Source organism: Pan troglodytes, chromosome 1 (assembly GCF_028858775.2).
Source record: "Pan troglodytes isolate AG18354 chromosome 1, NHGRI_mPanTro3-v2.0_pri, whole genome shotgun sequence".
Classification (NCBI taxonomy): Eukaryota; Metazoa; Chordata; class Mammalia; order Primates; family Hominidae; genus Pan; species Pan troglodytes.
Window position 1 is genome coordinate 144409812 of NC_072398.2, and position 20587 is coordinate 144430398.

The window sequence follows — 20587 nt, forward strand, 5'->3', positions numbered from 1 at the left end:
ATGCTCGTCTCTACAAAAGGATCACACCACCGTGTCCACCATTAAAGGGGAAATTCTTTAATGGTGGACACAGTGGTGTCCCTGAATCCTCATCCTCAAGTGTTTCGATCTTCCCAGTCTTGGGAAAACAACAATGTTACTTCTTTCTTTTGCACCCTCTGTAGCTGTAATCCTGTTTCCCCATTCTCCATAAAAGACTTACCTTATTTTCATATATCCTTATTCTTAGCCTTTGACACTTTTTTTTTTTGAGACAGAGTTTTGCTGTGTCACCCAGGCTGGAGTGCAATGGTGTGATCTCAGCTCACTGCAACCTCTGCCTCCTGGGTTCAAGGATTCTCCTGCCTCAGCCTCCCAAGTAGCTGGGATTACAAGCATGCATCACCACGCCCGGCTAATTTTTTATATCTTTAGTAGAGACAGAGTTTCACCATGTGGGCCAGGCTGGTCTCGAACTCCTGGCCTCAAGTGATCCGCCTGCCTCAGCCTCCCAAAGTGCTGGGATGACAGGTGTGAGCCACCGCACCCAGCTGATTCGCTTTCTTTACAGAGAAAATATAAATCATCACTCTGTTTGGCAGAAGCCTCTTCAACCAAATTTCCTTATTTCCACCTCCTGTTCTCTCCACACTCTTTCCTGCATCATTGCCAAATGTTTCAAAGGAATAGGTGTCTCAGGTGTTCTGAGTAGAGCCACTGCTCCCTTAATCTTGGCTGCACATCAGCATCACCTGGAGAGTTTAAGCAACCACTGATGCCTGGATCCAGTCCCAGAGTGTGGACTGGGCATTGGGATGTTTTAGGAGTTCCTCTAGGTGTTCTTAGTGTGTGACCAAGGTTGAGAACTAATTTGTCACCCTCTAGAACTTGCTCCATCAGTCTCTACCCTTTGCCTACAGACTGATTCTACTTCTCTTACCAGATATCAGTCCCTTAAGGGCAGTGTCCGTTTCCTATTTATTTTTATATATTTTATGGTTTACACAGGCAACATAGTGAATTCCCAAATGATTTAGTAAGTGAAGAAAGTAATCAAATCAAGATGTTTACAGTGCTAAGCTCTTTTGTGACACCATCACCCCCAGCCTAAATTTCCAACTATTTATCCATAGATTCAATATTTCCAGTGGCAAGTCTGTTATAGTTTGCTTTTCCTGAAAATTCTTCTTTTCTTGGGTTTCCTACATTGATAAATTGAATCATACACACCAAATCACCTAAGCCAGAAATCTGAGTCCCCTTTGATTATTTCCTCTTATTTCCCACCACCAATTGGTCTATCCTGGCAATTTCTTCTCTGAAACTGTTTCCTATTTTTCATTTTCATCCTCTTTTTAAAAACAAATTTTTTAACTTGAAACAATTTACAAACTAAGAAAACTGTTGCAAGAATAGTACAAAAACTTCTGTGTACCCTTTGCCTAGAAACCCCACTCAAACTTTGCCAATTATTCCAATGTCTTTACAGCAAAAACGTCCCAGCCAAGAAAGATCATGTGCTGCATCCAGTTAGCTTGTTGCTCAATTCTCCTTCAGTCTGGATCAATTATTCAGGCTTTTCTTGACACTATTCCTTCCCCAGAGTTAGCCACTATTTTTAAATTGGTATGATTAATATCTGTTATGTTTTTGTACTTTCACTGAATTTATATGTATCTATGAATGGTACTACTATGTTATATTTTTAAACTGCATAAATGATATCATATAGATAAATCCTTTTGCATCTAGGGGTCTAATACTTCTATTTGTGTATTTGATGACCTTTTTGTTTGTGGATTGATTCCTTTTGCTTTGTACATTGATTCCTTTTAGCTTTTTTTTTTTATGGCTCATTTTTAGTGATACAGAAAAAAATGTTTCTTCTGTCAGAGACCCCTAAGGTTATCACTGGCTAGTGAGCAATTTTTATATGAATTTCTTTCTTGGCTTGGAAGTTCTAAGATCATTCAGATATTATAAATTTGAACCCAGATTTGTCGGAGTACAAACTATGATTCAAATTCTCAAGGGAGAGAGATCTTCCTTGTTTTTTTCTCTTTCAGAGCTTGTGCCATGACAGAAAAGCTTCTTACTATGCCAGAAGAAAAGCTTCTATCTAGTCTACCCTTTCATTGAGGGTACAGAATTTCATGGGTTTTTAACTTATGTGTGTGTGTGAGGTCATGAAGTTGGGGGACAGGGTGTGCTCACAGTTAACTGATTTCTGTTTGCACCAAGGGCCCAAGGTCTTATCACAAGTTACCATGTATTTTTTAAAATTATAAAGGCCAGGCGTGGTGGCTCATGCCTATAATCCCAGCACTTTGGGAGGCTGAGGTGGGTGGATAACTTGAGGTCAGGAGTTCAAGACCAGCCTGGCCAACATGGTGAAACCCTGTCTCTACTAAAAATACAAAAATTAGCCGGGTGTGGTGGTGGATGCTTGTAATCCCAGGTACTCGGGAGGCTGAGGCAGGAGAATCACTTAAACCCAGGAGGCGGAGGTTGCAGTGAGCGGAGATCACGCCATTGCATTCTAGCCTGGGCAACAAGAGCGAAACTCCATCTTAAAAAAAAAAATTGATGAAAATTGACAAATGATAATTGTATATACTGTATTCTATACAACCTGATTTGTAATATGTATACATCTTGGAATGGCTAAATTGAGTGACTTAACATATGTATTACTTCACATACTTATTTTTATGGTGAGAACACTTAAAGTCTGTTCTTAGTGATTTTGAAGAATACAACATGTTGTTAACTATAGTCACTATGTTGTACAATAGATTTCTTGAACTTATTCCTCCTATGTGACTGAAATTGTATATCCTTTGACCAGCATCATCCAGCTCCCTCACTCTCTCCCAGCCCTTGCTAACCACCATTCCACTCTTTGCTTCTATTGAGTTCAACTTTTTTAGATTCCATATTTAAGTGAGATCATGCAATATTCATCTTTCTGAGCCTGGCTTATTTCACTTAACATAATGTCTTTAAGATTCATCTATGTTGTCACAAATGACAGGATTTCCTTCTTTTTAGAGGCTGAATAGTTTTCCATTGTATACATATATCACATTTTTAAAATCCATTTATCACCTCATGGATTTAAACATTCAAGCACCATCCTCATTCAATCCTTTCTCCTCTCCAGACAGGGTCATATTCTGTGTTCAAGACCCTGGTGTCCAGTTTCTTTTTTTGTTTTTGCCACCTGAATATTTCCCTGTCTTTTTTTTTTTGTAAGCTCAAGTATGCATTATTATTAATTAATTTATTTATTTTGCTGCATTTTACCCAGCATTTCTAAGTATTTGTAGTAGAAGAGTTTTCATGTTATCTAGTCTGTATTGATTAAGGACTGCTTATGTTCAGCTCAAGTAACAGAAACCTAGCTGTAGTGACTTACCCAAATACTGATTTATTTTCTCACCCTCTAAGAAGTTCAGAGGTAGGCAGTCTTCTGTGTTTTTGTTTTTCTATTCTTATCATGTAGCTTTCATCCTAATGTCTCAAGATGGCTCCTGTAATTCTAGGCATTAAATATGTTTTTAAGGCAGAAAAAGGATGAAAAGTAAAGGCAAAAGTACATGCCAACTGAGTCTACTTCTTACTCCTTAAATCAAGAAAACAGCTTTTTCATAAACCCCTCGTAGTAAACTTTTGTTTACATCTCATTAGCTAGAACTGGGTCGTTTAGTTCTCCGTAAATGCATTAGAGACTGATAAATGAAATGTGCCCTGTTGAAAAATAAGTATTTCAATTTTTTATATCTTTAAAAAAATCTATATCAAAAATACATATATATGTATCTATATATCTATATATATCTATATATAGATACATATAAATTCAGTTGAAAGTATACAATCATAATAGAAATTAGTATTTTATTTTTAAATCTTTCTTTATTTCTTAAACAGCACTTACTGTCATCCTGAACAAAAATGGGGTTTCTGTTAGCAAGGCAGAAAGAGAATAGTTATAGGGTAAGCAACTATCAATGTCTGCCATGCTGCTATAAGGCAAGAATTGAAAGTCTCCCACGCTCACTGAAACTTCCTTTCAGTTTTTAGACTGATAAACAGGGCCACTTACATAATTCGCAGGGACCAATGCAAAACGGAAATATGGAGCCCTTTGTTCAAGAGCAAAAGGAAAGTGCTGTTTAAAGGTATTAAAATAAAACTTTTTCCTTTATTTTGTGATCTCTTTTGACTTGTCATTTTTTTATTTGCTGTTTAATGTCATTCTAAGCAAAGAAAAGATTATAATTTAAATTATTAGAATGAATTTTACCATACATCTTCATGTTGTACAATGACAGTGTTATGTTATGTTATGTTATGTTATGTTATGTTATGTTATGTTATGTTATTTTTTGAGATGGAGTCTCACTGTGTTGCCCAGGCTGGAGTGCAGTGGCACAGTCTTGGCTCACTGCAACCTCTGCCTCCCGAGTTCAAGTGATTCTCCTGCCTCAGCCTCCCAAGTAGCTGGGATTACAGGTGCCTGCTACCACGCCCAGCTAATTTTTGTATTTTTAGTGGAGACGGGTTTTTGCCATGTTGGCCAGGGTGCTCTCAAACTCTGTGATCTGCCTGCCTCGGCCTCCCAAAGTGCTGTGATTACAGGCATGAGCCACCGCGCCCGGCCCTACAATGCCAGTTTTAAAACAAATATAAGAGCATTTCCCAGCCTCACTAATTATCAGGGAAATGCAAATCAAAACCGCAATGCAATACCACCTTACTCCTGCAAGAATGGCCTTTAATTAAAAAAAAAAAAAAGATGTTGGCATGGATGTGGTGAAAAGGGAGCACTTTCACACTGCTGGTGGGAATGCAAACTAGTACAACCACTATGGAAAACAGTGTGGAGATTCCTTAAAGAACTAAAAGTAGGTCTACCATTTGATCCAGCAATCCCCCTATTGGGTATCCACCCAGAGGAAAAGAAGTCATTATACGAAAAAGATACTTGCACATGCATGTTTATAGCAGAACAATTCACAATTTCAAAAATATGTAACCAGCTCAAATGCCAATCAATCAACAAGTGGATAAAGAGAATGTGGTATATATTTTCTGGAATACTACTCAGCCATAAAAAGGAATGAAATAATGGCATTCATAGCAACCTGGATGGAATTAGAGACCATTATTCTGAGTGAAGTAACTCAGGAATGGAAAACCAAGCATCGTATGTTCTCACTCATAAGTGGGAGCTAATCTATGAGGACATAAAGGCTTAAAAATGTTTCAATGGACTTTGGGGACTTGGAGGAAAGGGTTGGTGTGGGGGTGGGGCATAAAAGACTACACATTGGGTACAGTGTACATTGCTCGGGTAACGGGTGCACCAAAATCTCAGAAATCACCATTATAGAACTTATTTGTGTAACCAAACCCCACCTGTTACCCAAAAACCTATTGAAACAAAAAAGTTATAGATAAAAAACAAATATAACTGCATTTAAGATGTATGTAGAATCATTGAAATTGTACAATTTGTATTTCACAGTACACGCATGCACATGTATTTTGTTCTTACTAAAACAGTGGAAATGCGGCATGAAACTAAATCAATTTTTAAAAATTTTATTTCTTGATATGTGCATATTCCACCAATACTCTACTTTTGGCCTGCTGATGAAGAGTAAGGAAGGACTGAAAGGAGGAGAAACTATGGGTTGCCTTTTCCTTCTGTCATCTGTTCAGCGTAAGTGGTTGGCAGCTTTAAAAAACCATTTACTTTGTACTCTCATTGGTCTTCTGGAATTCACTACTCATAGATGTATTGAAAACACTATATATGAATGGGGCCTCAAGGAACAGCAGCAGACGTGTGTCTGTAAGTGCTGATGTATAAAGATTTCCAAGATATCATATTAATAAAAAAAGTGTATGGAACAGTGTATGGGTAATTGAGTGTAAATAAAAAGGAATATGTGTTATATATGTATGTAAGTACTTTGTATATGCATAACTTGTTAAATAAAAATAATTTTAAGAAACTACATATAGCAGTTACCTTTGGGGAGAAGGTATGGGGTAAGGAGCGGGAAGGGTAGGAAGCTTTCACATTTTATTTTGTATCTTTCTGTACTTCTTGTATTTACAACATGTGTATGTATATGTAGATATACACACATGTATAACATTTCTTTCATGTTTTTATTTTTAGATTTCATAGTAAAACCTTTGTTGACTTAATAAACATAATGGATACTCATTAAAATATTCAAACAGCATAGAAAGGGACAAAGAAGAAAGCAGCCAGCAATCCAAGTACCACTATCCAGAAATAGCCAGTGATATCTCTTTATGTGTGGAAATACAATGAAAATTGAGTGAGAGAGAGACATACACAGAGGAAGAAGAAAAAGAGTAAGTTATAAAAGGTATTAAATTAACTTAAATTTAGCAGAAATAAAAAAACAAGTAAAAAATGAATAAACCTCATGTTATTTCTTTCCCACAGAGGTATTAGATCCTACAAGACCCCTCTTGGAGTCATTTTATGTGAGGTTTTCTTCTTCCTTCTTCTTTTTTCTAAATCACCTGTTTTAATCTTAGACATCATCTATTAACTTACCATGTTAAAGATGAGGTAATTAGAACTTATTTTTTTCTTTTGTCTTGCATTTGTCTCTCTACCAACTTACATTGCTTTTATTATTTTTACTTTGAGTTAAGCAGTGAGTCACCAGTAATGTCCAGTGTTATTGGAGTATGTAGGAAAACAAGCATTCTCAAACACAATATGAGGAAGTGCACATTGATAAAGATATTTTGAAGGGTAATTTGGCATATTAAGTAAAATTTAAATTTGACCCAGCAATTCTACTTATAGCAATCTATCCAAAGCATATTTGTACAAAGATAAGTATACAAGCTTTTGTGCAACACTGTTTTTAATACCAAAGAGTTGGAAATGTTAATCAGTAAGAAAATCGTTTTATGAAGTATGGTGCATTCGCAATGTGAAATACTATAGAAAAGTTAAAAGAATTATGGAGACAAATATGTACTGAAATGGAAAAAATTCTAAATTATGTTGTTAAGAGAAAAAAGAAAGTCATACAATATACCTACAGTGTGATTCCATTTTATTATGAAATAATATAAATATATATCCACACATTCACACTGATACAGAATTATACATACAGAGAAAGACTGGGGAGAGGAAAAGGACTAGGAAGGTAAAGAGGAAAGTTCATATTTAATCCCATATACTGAAAATCTGCCTTTGTGTTTTACAACAGGAATGTATACGTTGTATAAAAGGCAGAGAAAAGGAGAAAAAACAGTCTCTTCTCCAATATGTGTAAGGAATCTAATTAATTTTATGTAGTATTTCTGGTTTAATGATTGATATAATGGGCAAATCTGCTTTCTATTTCGGATGAGAAACAAAGCAAAACAAAACACCCTAGCTTTTGACATAATCTGCATGCCTTGCCATAGATGTTAGCCAACAAACCAAAACTTCTCCTCACCTCAAAATGACATAATTTCTTTCCTATTACACTTAAGATCCTGGAATCATTTAGTTCACTGCATTCTTCAATCTTGAATAAAAGTGCTAGACTACTGGCAATGCTATTCTCTTTCAAAGAGCTTCTTTCCCATTATGCCCATGTTTTTACTTTGATGACTGAATGCTCATTCCACTTTAAAATAAAGCTTGACTATAATTTTATTTTATACTTTAGTTACTGATATTACCTTGTGACTTGGGATGAAGACTAAAAGGAAAAGTAAAATAACAGTTTGGCTCACATTGTTGGAATTTAGGTTAATATGACTCATACTAGCAATTAGCTTCTTGTCCTGAAAGGTAAATATCAGTGTATTTACTGACACTTTGAGGTATGGGAGTAAGGAGACAACACCACCAAATTATGTGGTATAAGTTTAAGCTCTTAAGTTACCAAGGAAAAACTTAAAAGGATCCACTTGCCAGTTACTTACCAATATGATCATCTAACAAACACCTATTATGAGCAACCCCTATGCTAAGTTCCATGAAGGACAGCAATATAAGATATAATCTTTTTTTGTTAAACGATATGCGTACGTGAGATAATATGGAAAGTTGAATCTAAGAAAGGCTGGCTTGGGAGGTATTCAAGTGGTCGTGGTAGAGTTAAAGATACCCAGAAGTCTTCTAAGAAGCACAAAACATGATTCCTGTACTCAGAGACATGCAGTCCTATTCACATGCAAAGAGGACCTACACTGGCTATTGCCAAGTATCAAGCGAGGTGAGTGCTATCATAAGTCACAGAATGGATACATTATTTGAGTAGTCAGATAAATCTCACAGTGTGAGGCATAAGATGTCTAATAATGTCTAGAAAGCAATTGGAAATATGTGATTAAAGCTTGGGAATGAACACTGGGTTAAAGATAGACACTTTGGAGTCATTTGCATGGCTGTGATAAATAAGATTTCAAATAGAAGATAAACAGAATGAAAAGTGAAGGAAGATTAAAATCTGAAGAAAACAGCAAGACACTGTAAAAATAAAGACAGTTATAGAACTGACATGTTCACAAATATTAGGCAAAACAAGAGTTAACTAAGTGGACTGCATTCAAAAAGTTTAAGTAATCTTTTTAACTTTTGCTTGGAATATTGCTGATCCTTGTTTTGTTTTTCAGAGTCAAGGAAACTTATTTTAAACTATTAATGGCCATTAATAATTGAGTAAGGTATACTACTGTAAACAAAATTTGGACCATGTTCATTTTTCTCCACCTGGTTCCTCTAAAATTTGGAGACTACCTGTAAGTACTCTTAACTTATGGCAGTATAGTTGTTTGCATCAGTGCAATAAGAATCCATTTTTCTTTGTCAACAGGACACAATTGGATAAACTGGTTATTTTACCAAGGCTTTGGCTGAAATGGTGTGTTTCTCTTTAAGGAATCAAGCTTGACATGCAGAGCCAATAAAAGCCCCTTGGAGAACTGGCCTCATACCTTGTCTATACAGTCCCCACACAGGGCTCCTAACCTGTAGTCAATAAAGAATGTCACTTTCTAACAGGTCTGGAAGCTCGGAGTTTCTCTTGGGACCTCAAGAAGAGAGGATCACCCAACTCACAGGTATTTGAGGATACAGACCCATTGCTGGGCTCGGCTTTAAAGGTCTTATCTAAGATTCCTTGTGGAACAGAGTTTCATCAAAGGCAATCCAAAAGACCTATGTAGAAATAACTATTCTTACTGCACTTCATGCAAATAATCAAGCCAAGTATAAGACTAAAGTTCATTCATGATTAGTTTTGACCAAAAATGAGAACTGGAGAGAAAAATTTTGCTCCAAAGCTTATCATACATTTGTCATTAAATCCTCATCTCAATTGTTTTTAAGATTTTTGCTTACATTTTAAACTAATCCTTCTTATTCCTGTGAATAAAGTGGTAATCTTCTGCAGCTTGGAAGAAATAAAAAGGGATGGGTAATGTAAAAATCTGAATCAATACACTAGCTCTGGGCAATTATACTGCAAATTCTGCCAGGTAATGAAAGTAAGTAGGGTATCCATAACCTGGAGTTTTCTTTGTTTGGGAAAATAAAAGCAAAGCTTCACAGACCACCAAAGGGAAATTCTATATCTTGGCAAGTAAAATTTTATATGGAAATTATCTACTACACCACACTTGTGGGAACTGCTATACTCACTCTACTATTTGCAATAGGGTTATACATGGTAGCACCTTCTAATTGAAGTATTGAACAGAGTTTCCATTGCTGTTGTATTTTGCTTAATTATTATCCTTATAGCAGGAATAATAGTTACTGACAAAAAGGAAGCATAAAAGTTTTACTATCACTGAGTCTGCTAGGACTTTTTATTGGGTTTAGTGATGATTAACACCTAGTAAAGTAGAGAAAAATCTACAGGTACTTAAAGATCAAATCAAAATTATTGACAGGCTCAGGGAAAATGCCAGCTTCAGCCCCAGATGGCTACAGTCCCTCTTTAATAAATTCCAGCCTTCTTTATGGAATTGGTTAACCCCTTTATTAAGCCCTCTCTTGCTTATATGTCTTGTATTGATATTTGGACCCTCTATACTCAATACTATAACTCGAATTATTTCTTCTCGCCTAGAAGCAATCAAACTCCAAATGGTGCTGCAAACTGAACCCCACGTGGACACGCCATTCTTCTGAGGACCCTTAGATCCACCCCAGGAGGAGCCCTAGCTGCTGTTCCCCATTCGATGCCCCTTTTCAGCTGTAAGTAGCCAGAAGAAATCATCGCTCCAAACCCCCTAACAGCAGTTAGTGTGGCCTCTCCCTGGTTGGGGGGAATGTTGTAGGAGTTATTAAGAAATTATTTTAGGCAGATAGAGAGGAAAAGGGGTCCTTGGGAAGTTTTCATTTTTAAAAGCATCTCTGGAAATATTTCTCGTAAAGCCCCCGCTCTTAGAGCCAGGCCGGCAACCTTTGATATGCAAATGCAGGCTATTAGAAACTGGGTCCACCCAAACATGGTAATTCCTGCAGCCTTCTTGCCCTTGCCCCACATGTTCCTGGCAACATGGCTACCCCCACATATCCCCACGTGTGTAGAACATCATGGTGCCTTACATTTGCATATTAAAAGGGTAGGATGGGAGCGCCAGCTTTTTCGTGGGCTATGTGAATGACATGCCTAGTCAAATCAATCTCCTGAGCCCTGTGCAAATCGGACACCAGCTCCTCCAGCCTCTGCATATATACCTGGCTGGTGTCTATTGCATTTGGGGTTTCCTCTCTTGGCTTTGGAGCCCCCCAACCCTCTGTCTCTGTACAGGGGAGCTTCTTACTTCTGCCTTCTTCCTTCTTCCTGGCCTATTAAACTCTCCACTCATTCAAACAAACAAACAAAAAAAGTTCAATTTAAAGAAAAAATTGAACATCTATACATTTAAAATAAAGTCATTAAACTGAAAACTTAATGGACTAACTAACGGCATATTAGATACCAATGAAGGGAGATTAGTAAATGCAAGATAGTCCTGAGGAAATTATACAGAAACCAGTATGGAGAAATAGGGAATGAAAAATATAGATTAAGAAAAATGAGGATAGAATGAGAAATTTCAATACACTAACTAACAAGATTTTCAGAAAGTAAGATAAGAAAGAAGAGAGAAAGAGAGAGAGAGACAAGTTTTGTGAGACAATGGCTGATAATTTCCCCAGACTGATGAAAGACTATCTCAAGTCAAAGAATCCTAAGCAGAATAAATAAAAAGAAGTACATCCTAGGCACATTGAAATTGTGAAAGCAGTGAATTGTAGTGCTGCAATGACAAAGATAAAATCTAGAAAGAAATCAGATATCAAAGATAGATTACCTACAAAGAAATAATTAGGTCAGCAATAGAGCAATAATAGATTTCTCAAGAATAATACTAAGAGCCAGAAGTTAAGGAAATAGTATCCTCATAGAGCTAAGGAAAAACAAATACACTTATAAATCTAGAATTTGATGCCCACTAAACTATCAATTAAGAGTACCAAATTATGGCACTTTTCAGACTGAAAAAATTTACCTCTTACAGACTAACTGACATTGAAAACTGAAATAGTTCAGCCAATATTCTACATCGCTTAAAGATATATATATATTTATTATATCTATATTCATGTATATTATATACTATTGATACATGTACGATACATGTAATTAATACAAGTATAAAAACAAGCATGGGAATTATAAACATCTAATTCAAAATAATGATTATTTATGAGAGAAAAAGAAAGGAATTGATGCTTCCTTTGTATCTTTTAAGCTAGTATACATGGGCATTTATTATATTATTTTTAGACTGTTTTGTCTGCTTGAAATATATTTTAAAAAGGAGAGAGTTTTTAAAAAGTAATGATCTATAATACAAAATATTGCACAAGACAATAAGAACAGGAAATTCCACAGATTTGGACACTAAAAGGGCACTCCAGAGAACTATCTTCCCAGGTAAGGGAGAATGAAAACAGAACCTTTTCAACCTTCGTACATTTGCTCATATCATTTCTCCTTCTCTCCTGTTACAATAAAAGAGATGTTTTTCTGTCCATCAAAGAACAGTCCTTTCCCTGTATGTTCTGGATCCTATGTCTCCCACCTTCTTAAAACACATATGTTTATCCCTTTTCCCTTTTATATTTTCATGTTCTCCCTTTCTACAGAATTTTTACTGGCATTTCAGTCTCTCCTATTTTTTTTTTTTTCTTTTTGAGACTGAGTCTCGCTCTGTCACCCAGGCTGGAGTGCAGTGGCGCAATCTTGGCTTACTGCAAGCTCTGCCTCTTGGATTCACGCTATTCTCCTGCCTCAGCCTCCCGAGTAGCTGGGACTACAGGTGCCCACCACCATGCCCAGCTAATTTTTTTGTATTTTTAGTAGAGACGGGGTTTCACCGTGTTAGCCAGGATGGTCTCGATCTCCTGACCCTGTGATCCTCCTGCCTCAGCCTCCCAAAGTGCTGGGATTACAAGGGTGAGCCACCACGCCCAGCCAGTCTCTCTTATTTTTAAACTTCTCCTCCCCCAAATTGTCACAAACGCAAATATTCCTTCTACTTACTATCACAACCCTATTTCAGCCACTTTCTTGTTTATCTCCTTCCCATACCAGTGAAACATCTTGAAAAAATTATCTCCAATTATTGTCTCAATATCTAGACCTCCCAATTACCCTTGAAACACTCCAATGTAGTTTCTGCTCCTATCCTACCACTCCATAGAAATTACTCTCTTTAAGATTACTGGTGATTACTATCTTGACCTCTTACCATCACTTGATATTCTGTACCACTTGCTTCTCAATCATCTTCATAATAAGCACAATATTTGTTGAATGATTGCCATATTCCAGGTGCTGTGTTAATGCGTTAAATTTGTATGCATTATTTCCTTCTTGAAACCTCTCTTTCTTTGGTTTCCATGACAACACTATCTATCAATAGACAGTCTGGTTTCTTTGCTCATCCCCATCTTTCTGGCCTTTAATTGACAAAGTTCCTCAAGATACATTTCATAACTCTTCTCACTCTAAAACAGAAAATTTCTCCATTTATATGTATCTATTTATACGCACATGACTTCCAATTTTCTTTTCATTTCATCTATTAACATTTCACCGTGTAAATCTTTAAAAGATAAGAACTCTTTTGTTTGGTTAAACATAACCACAAAACCATTATCACACATAAAATTAACAACAGTTCCTTAATGTTAGAAAATATCCAGAGAGCACTTTTCCAATTGTCTAATAAATATCATAAAATTTTTTAGAAAATTTAAAATAAAAGTTCTCATCAAATTACTCTATTGATTTCAATCCTTTAGTGATGCCTCATTAGTCTTAGGATAAAGAACAAAATCTGTAATCTGGCCTGTAGGCCCTGTATGGTTTGTCCTCGCTTCTCTAGTCACCTAGATCAATGAATGGAATCTAAAGATTTCACATTGATTATTTTAAGTTGATATCAGGTGGATAATATTAAGTCAAAAGGTACTGAACCTTTCATTGTAAAATTTGCATCTTTTGGAGTTTGTTTTGACCAAAAGGAGGGAGTTGAGAAATACTGATGAGTGAAATGATGCAGGCCTGGCTCAACAAAGGTGGAGAATGGAAGGGTCTTGATAGACATAATCCTAAGACAGTCTATTCCAGTATGCTCCTCAGTAAACTTGCAGGTTTTGGGAATAATCAAATACAATTGAAATTGTCTTCTTTGTTACGCTTGGACAACCTTCACAAGGACAGACTGCCTAGACTGACCTCTTTGCTGCCAGCTAATCAGTTTACCATGAAAAATGTGCAAACAAGACTCAGTCTTTCCAGACTGTAGTTTTTTTTCTCTCAGAAGTGAAGCATTTGCCCTTGTTGCTTGACAACAGTATAATGAGTGTTTCCCTATATGTGAAAAAAATTTTCATATAAATAACCAAATATCTCAGTTATTCTTTGATAATAAAAGCTTGGGCCAGGCATGGTGGCTCATGCCAGTACTTTGGGAGGCTGAGGCAGGTGGAGGCTGTTTGAATGCAAGAGTTTGAGACCAGCCTGGGCAACATGATGAAACCCCATATGTACAAGAAATACAAACTTAGCCGGGCCCAGGAGGTGGAGGTTGCAGTGAGCTGAGATTGCTCCACTGCACTGCAGCCTGGGCAACAGAGCAAGATGCTGTCTTGAAAAAAAAAAAAAGAGCTTAATCTTATCCTCAAAGATAATATTTCCCACTCTTACTCATCTTAATACTTCCATTGACTCAGTTGTTCAAGATAAATATCTGGGACTATTTTCAGTGCTCTCTGGTTCCTCATCCTTACCTCCCTCCCAGTATTCAATTCAATTCAATTCCCTCCCAATATTCAATATTCAGTAGATCTGAATCTACTGATAGCAACCATGATAGTCTGAGCCAAAACCATCTGTTGTTGGGACTATTGAAATACTCTCCTAAATGGTCCTAATTTTTCCCCCTACATTCATGTTCATCCTCTTCCATTTCGTTTCTGCATAGGAGCCAGGGTGTTTTAAAAAACTGCATATCTCATTATCTCTCCTTGTTTAACTACAATTGGTCCTTCATATCCATGGGCTCTGAAAGCACAGATTCAACCAACCAGGGATAGAAAATATGTGGAAAAAAAGAATAATTAAAGACAACAACATAACAATAAAAACAATACAAATAAAAACTAACATAGTATAATAACTGTATAGCACTTACATTGTATTAGGTATTATAAGTAATCTAGATATGATTTAAAGTATCATCTCTTTAAAGGAGGATATGCATAGGTATGGCATATATAAATACTATGCCATTTTATATAAGGGGTTTGAGCATTCAAGGGGGAAGAGTGGCATCCTAGAACCAGTCCCCTGTGGATACTAAGGGATGACTGTACTTCAAATGATTTCTATTATACCTATCATAAAGTGATAAAATCATGAATCCCCAATATGGCCAACCCTTTCACCAGGCCCTGTTTAGCCTGCCACCTACCTTCCTCGACTCATCTGGTACAGCTGTCTCCCTTACTCACAACTGTAACCACACTGCCCTTATTTAAATTCCTTTAGATAACAAACCTTTTCCCACCTCAGCACCTTCACTCATGCTTTTCCTGCTGCCTTAAATCTCTCTTGCTGCTCATTATTTAGGAGTTGGCTCATCACTTTCTCAGAGAAGCCCTTCCTAAACTCCATACTAAATTAGGGATTCCCTTGTAAGTCCTTCATGTCTCTAAACACAATTTATATTCACTTATATAATAATTTGTGTAATTTAATCCCTACTAATCTATAAGCTCAAAAAGGTCAGAAATCATATCTGCTTTTAAAAATGTTTTATATAATACAAGCCTAGCACATAGCAGGCACTAAATACTCTGAACAAATGAGTGAGATAAGGTATGTGGAAGCTTTTCGCACAGTACCTGACGCATAGGCACTACTCAAATTTATTTTCCTTTTTTATTTTAAAGATTACGTTAGATATTGGTCTTTTACTTAATAGAATGTTGTTAGTTTTTTTTAAAGTATGTATTTTAAATCTTTTGAATGACTATGATAATTCCACTAGATGTCAGACTAACCTAAAAATTTGTTATAAAGTTAAAGTACTGTGTATGATTCCAGTGTTCAGTTGACTGGTTAGATGATTCTCATGTTGTTAATTTGATGAAGAGAGGTAATGTTTTTGTAGATACCTTTGAAATTAAGATTATGGATGCTCCATGATTGTATATTGAATACCCAGCATATAATCCTCTTGTGCTGTGGAAGGTTATAGACATTTTGGGTTTCTTACCAAAGACTTGCACTGTCCCAATAATAAAATACTTATAAAATATAATAAAAAATAATAACTGCTAATATTTATTGAACACCAACTATATATCAGACACTTTGCTAAACACTTTATATGTTTTATCTCATTTAATCTCCATTAGTAAGTTATGACAGTAATTAAAAGTGTCTTCATTAATGAAAGTCTTGTGAGATAAATAGTATTATTAACCTCCTTTTGAAAACTAGGGTTTAAAAAAGTTAAATAGCTGTTCCTAAAGGCTCTAAAAGAGGTAGTATAACCTATCAAAATTATTTATAAAAACATTTTAAATAAAAATAACTCCCTATTTTGAAAACATAAAGATTTTTTATTTTTTATTTATTTGGTTTTTTATTATACTTTAAGTTTTAGGGTACAAGTGCACAATGTGCAGGTTTGTTACATATGTATACATGTGCCATGTTGGTGTGCTGCACCCATTAACTCATCATTTACATTAGGTATATCTCCTAATGCTATCCCTCCCCCCTCCCCCCACCCCACAACAGGCCCCAGTGTGTGATGTTCCCCTTCCTGTGTATTAAAACATAAAGATGTTTTAATAACAATAGTCTTGTCAACATTCACACCACTTGGAACTTGGGATTTCATTTATGAGATAAATAAATGATGTTGGTTAGCGGAAGAGATTAGGATGGTAGTGGAAAGAGCATACAATTTGGAATTAGATCTTGCTTTGTATCTCAGCATCACCATTTACTAGCTTCAGTCTGAACTTGGGCAAGGTATTTCACATCTCCGAGGCTCAGGTCGCAGGTAATTGGGTGAAATATATTTTTCTTTTAAATTTAAGACATTTTAAAAACCCAGAAAAATATAAATAATAGTGTAACAAAGACTTTCATTCTTCTCATATAGGAATAACAATTTTTAAAATCATTACTTAGTTTTTTTAAGGGCTAAAACATTATTGTTTAAGCTTAAGATCTAGGTAACTAAACCAACACCCTCAGTCTCATTCACCTTTCTGCCCTTCACTCAAAACCTCCCCTAGGAAGAGTTTAATGTATTTCCTGCCCAGTTTTAAAAATACTTCTACTTATTTATATTTACAGACAAATATAGTATATCTTATGCTGTAGTTTATGTACATGATAGCATATTGTACCTACCATTTTGTAATTTTTTTACACAGTATTATATATTTCAAATCTGTTTAATATAGATTAGATGAAATTCATTTTTTTTTTTTTTTTGAGACAGAGTTTTGCTCTTGTTGCCCAGGCTGGAGTGCAATGGCGCAATCTCGGCTCACCGCAACCTCCGCCTCCCGGGTTTAAGCGATTCTCTTGCCTCAGCCTCCAGAGTAGCTGGGATTACAGGCACATGCCACCATGCCTGGCCAATTTTGTACTTTTAATAGAGACAGGGTTTCTCCATGTTGGTCACGCTGGTCTCGAACTTCCGACCTCAGGTGATCCTCCCAAAAGTGCTAGGATTACAGGTGTGAGTCACTGTGCCCGGCCAGAATTCATTTCTTTTAGCTGTTTTATAGAAGTCCATCACATGAATATACCACATTTTATTTGTCAATTTCCTTATTGCTGGATGCTTAGATTGTTCCAGTCTTCACTCTTAAAAATATGCTATAGTGAATGTCTTTCTTCACATATCCTGGAACACAAATAAATAGGGATATATTTGTATGTAGTGTGCATATTTTTAATTTTACCAAATACAACAAAATTGTCTCCAAAAAAGTCCTCCCATTTTCACAAAAATTTGATTGATATTGTAATTGAGTGGAAATAGTATCTACTTATACTTTTTAAAGAAAACCTACATTTCTAATTATCTTCAAGATTGAGACTCATTTCTTTAGGTAATTGGCCTTTTAATTTCCCTTCTTTCTGAAATTGACTGCCCATTTTTTTGTTGAGTTGTTAATATTTTTCTTTTACTTTTTTTGTTCCATATGAATTTTAGAATAGTTTTTTTCACTTCTGTGAAAGATGATGTTGGTAATTTGATAAGAATAGCATTCAATCTGTAGGTTGCTTTGAGAAGTATGGCCATTTTAACAATATTGATTCTTCCAACCCATGAGCATGAAATTCTTTTCCATTTGTTTGTGTCATTTATGATTTCTTTCAGCAGTGTGCTGTAATTCTATTTGTAGAGATCTTTCACTTTTATGCTTAGATGTATTCCTAGGTATTTTTTTTTGTGGCTATTGTAAATGGGATTGCATTATTGACTTGGCTGTCAGCTTAAATGTTATTGGTGTATAGAAATGTTACTGATTTTTGTATGTTGATTTTGCATCCTGAGACCTTGCTGAAGTTGTTTATCAGGTCTAGGAGTCCTTTGGCAGAATCTCTAGCATTTTTTAGGTATACAATTCTATTGTTAGTGAAGAGAGATAATTTAACTTCCTCTTTTCCTATTTGGATGCCTTTTATTTCTTTCTCTTGCCTGACTGCTCTAGCTAGGACTTTGAGCATTATGTTGAATAGGAGTGGTGAGAGTGGATAGAATGGATATCCTTGTCTTTTTCCAGTTCTTTTTTTTTTTTTTTTTTGAGATGGAGTTTTGCTCTTTGTTGCCCAGGCTGGAGTGCAGTGGTGTAATCTCAGCTCACTGCAACCTGCACGATTGCAGCTCACTGCAACCTCTGCTTCCCAGGTTCAAGCGATTCTCCTGTCTCAGCCTTCCGAGTAGTTGGGATTACAGGCACCTGCCACCACGTCCAGCTAATTTTTGTATTTTTAGTAGAGACGGGGTTTCACCATGTTGGCCCGGCTGGTCTCGAACTCCTGACCTCAAGTGATCTGTCCACCTTGGGCTCCCAAAGTGTTGGGATTACAGGCGTGAGCCACCGCACCAGGCCGTCTTTTTCCTTAAGGGGAAAGGCTTCCAACTTTTGCCCATTCAACATGTTTTTGGCTGTGGCTTTGTTGTAGACAGCTCTTATTATTGAGGGTTTTTATCATGAAGGGATGTTGGATTTTATTGAATGCATTTTCTGCATCTATTAGGATGATCATATGGTTTTTGTTTTTAATTCTGTTTATGTGGTGAATCACATTTATTGATTTGCATAAATTAAGCCATCCTTGCATTCCAGGAATAAAGCCCACTTGATCACAGCAAATTAACTTTTTCATGTGCTGCTGTATTTGGTTTGCTAAAATTTTGTTGAGGATTTTTGCATCTATGCTAATCAGGGTTATTGACCTGTAGTTTTCTTTTTCTGTTGTGTCTGTGCCAGATTTTGGTATCAGTTTCATGGGATAAGTTAAGGAGGAATCTCTCCTCCTCAATTTTTTTGAGTGGTTTCAGTAGGATTGGTACCAGCCCTTCTTTGTATATCTGGTAGAATTTGGCTGTGAATCCAACTGGTCCAGGACTTTTTTTTAATTTGGTAAGGTTTTTTTAAATTACTGATTCAATTTCACTACTCCTTATTGGTCTGTTTAGGATTTCTGTTTCTTCCTGGTTCAAACTTGGGAGGCTGTGTCTTTCCAGGAATTTATCCATTTCCTCTAGATTTTCAAGTTTATGTGCATCTGATGGATATTAAATTATATCTCAATTGTTGTTGCAATTGTCATTTCTCTGATTACTAGCACATTTCTTGGATTTTAATACTTACTTGCCATTAGGCTTCCCTTTAAAGGATTTGCCTATTTACATCCTCTATCTGTTTTTCCTCTGAGGTTTCCTGCTTTTTTCCTTGTTAATTTGCAGGTGTTCCTTATACTGGTAAATATTAATTCCTTAGTAGGCCTTAAATATAGCAAATAGCTTCTCTAGTCTGTCATTAATTTTGCTTATGGTGTCCTTTGCAAGCAGAAATTCTTAATTTTGGGTAATTAAACCCATTGTTTTTCGGGGGCTTAGTATTTTGTGCTTTTAGGTCCTTCTTAAGAAGTCTTTCTAGCTCTAAGCTCACTCATATGTTTTCCTTCATTTTCTATTATTTTTAGAATTTTAAAATTTGCAATTTTTAAATTTTTAAAATTTAAAAATTTGCCTTTTAAGTTGAACATTTTATTCCAAATGGAATTCATGTGTGTATATCACATGACTTACTTTACTCTTCTCTATATGTTGAACTAGTTTTCCTAATGCTGTCTGGAAATTTGTTTATCTTTTCTCTATTGATTTATAGTGCTTCCTTTATTAGACATTATTTTTTCTTTCTGAATTTTTATTCTATTCCATTACGTTGTTGTTTCCATATAATTAAATGCTATATTTATTACTATAGCTTTCTAGATTGTATTAGTACTTGGGAAGGAAATTCCTCCATTTTACTAATCTTTTTCAAAATCAAATTAGGTTTATTTTGTATCATTTGGAAGACATGGTTGCTAAATGTCCTAGAATTTGTATTGAAATCTGAATTCATTACCTATTGCTGCATAACTAATTACACCATGGTTTAGTGGTTTAAAACAACAACAAATATTTATTGTCTCTCAGCTTCTGTGAATCAGGGATTCAGAAGTACCGTATCTGGGTAGTTCTGAGTTGGGATCTCTCATGAGGTTGCAGTCAAGATGTTACCTGGGTCTATAGTCTTCTGATGGCTTGATGGGGGTGGGTAGAATATTATTCTCCAAGATAGTTCATTCACATGGATGGCAAGCTGATACTGGCAATTGGCAGCATTAGCTCCTTGCCATATAAACCTCTTGGTAGAGCTTCTTGAATATCCTCACAACATGGAAGCTGATGTCCACTACAGCAAGTGATCTAGGAGACA

At 35.9% G+C, this 20587-nt stretch overlaps 1 protein-coding gene across 8 annotated transcripts in view; it reads left to right on the plus strand.

Annotated features, from left to right (window-relative positions):
* LOC104001403 (uncharacterized) overlaps positions 1 to 20587 on the plus strand; it is a 121271-nt gene that overhangs the window by 1324 nt on the left and 99360 nt on the right. For 3 of the 8 annotated variants that reach the window (XM_063799892.1, XM_063799900.1, XM_063799899.1), the window contains exons 2-5: positions 5647 to 5710; positions 6176 to 6378; positions 9050 to 9108; positions 10122 to 10249. The gene's annotated coding sequence lies outside the window, so the exon portion shown is untranslated. Of the gene's footprint in view, positions 1 to 5646; positions 5711 to 6175; positions 9109 to 10121; positions 10250 to 20587 lie in introns of all 8 variants that reach the window. The other 5 variants (XM_063799895.1, XM_063799888.1, XM_063799898.1 and 2 more) reach the window with 5 other exon arrangements.